Here is a 1,456-nt window from a genome sequence, read left to right on the forward strand (position 1 = left end):
TGAAATGTTTGCAGTGCAGGCTCAGTTTCTTGTCTGCATAATCGCAAAGAGCAATTCACAGGAGTCAGAAGACTCAGCCCTGCATTTACTGGCTCGGCTGGGTGGGGTGGCTGCCTGGTAGAGCTGCTGCCTGTGGGCCGTGAGTATCTTGGGCGCAATCCAAGGTGTGATAATGAGCTCCCTAAGCAGATGCTAGCCCTGGAGAGGTACCCCTAGAAACCTGCCAGAGCTTCAGCCTCTGCTCTGGAGATGCCGGGGGGTAGCCCTAGATGATTTCTAAGGGTGTTCAGAAGAGTAACTAAGAAAATAATCCTACTTTTGCGAAGCTTAAGACTTCTATGCAAGGTCTGTACCCCTGTCAAAAAATGTTTATGGAACCATAAGGCCAGAAACCCACCTTTTAGTGCTAATGCGAGGAGGTGAGTGAGCATGTCTAGACCAATTCAAGCCTCTGTCTTACTGTAAACATCCTCAAAGTGCTCCTACAGCTACAGGCTGTCCTTGTTCTACGATGAAAAATGGATTTCCAGGAGTATGCACTAAAGAGGGAGAGCCTTGCTTGTGGGAAAAAGGCTTCCAGCCAGTTGCAGATTATCTGAAGAAGGGTGAAGACATCTTTTGTGGAAGGATAAACAGGTCTGAAACCCTGCAAGTGGCTTATCCTCAGCTATAAAGTGTGATTTAAAAAACAAAAGAGTCAGAGGATTAGGTTTATATTCTCCCCACGCCAGGGTCAGCGCCTCCTTGGTCAAATGCCATTTTTGATTGCACGTCTGCGGTGCTCCAAGTATTTGCCTCTTTCTTATTCAGATAATGCCAAAGAGCAGAGCCAGAGCCATGAGAGATGGGGAGTGTGACAAGGGCTGAAGGGAAGCAGATGGAAGAGAGCTTGGCCGTGGAAAGGCAGCCTGGCCACCAGCATTTGGTAAGTCCCTCCCTGCACGCCAGCTCAAGGACTTTTGAGAAAGCAGCTCTGAGTGTTTTCAGCACAGTGCCCATGAATAATTTACCCAAACAAAACAACAAATAACGTTTCCTCATCAGCGCGCCGTGTGGTCTCAGCTGCCAAAGGATCAGCGTGGGTAAGACTGATTCAGCTCCTGAGGGCAGTGAATCAGAGTGAAATGCCCACAAAAGGGTGACTTCTGCCCGGGTGATGAAGCGAGAAGGAGCTGAGGTGGACTTTGCTTAGGGCCCTAGATGAGGACACTGGACATCTGAGCCTCCTTCCGACCCTCTCGCAGGATTCCTCAGTAAGTTGCTGATCCTGGCCTTTGTGTTTCTACATGTAAGCCTGAAATAATTTATTTTTCCCTTTCTTCTACTCTTTGTGCATCCAGCTGTGACTCAGGTTAGGGTCTGTCTGGGCTCCTGAGCAGCTCCTATACAGCAGGATCCCGATTTCTAGGTTGAAGGCTTGGTACAGCAAATAAGGGGTAAGCACACTATGGACAGT

General features: G+C 48.8%; 1 long non-coding RNA gene across 1 annotated transcript in view; it reads left to right on the plus strand.

Moving 5' to 3' along the window:
- LOC104278245 overlaps nucleotides 1-1,236 on the plus strand; it is a 7,488-nt gene extending 6,252 nt beyond the window's left edge. Inside the window, exon 2 of the long non-coding RNA XR_717855.1 lies at nucleotides 811-1,236. This is a non-coding gene — a long non-coding RNA (uncharacterized LOC104278245). The remainder of the gene's footprint in view (nucleotides 1-810) is intronic.
- Nucleotides 1,237-1,456: the final 220 nt, after the last annotated feature.

This window comes from Apaloderma vittatum, unplaced genomic scaffold (genome assembly GCF_000703405.1).
Source record: "Apaloderma vittatum isolate BGI_N311 unplaced genomic scaffold, ASM70340v1 scaffold13958, whole genome shotgun sequence".
In the NCBI taxonomy this organism is placed as follows: Eukaryota; Metazoa; Chordata; class Aves; order Trogoniformes; family Trogonidae; genus Apaloderma; species Apaloderma vittatum.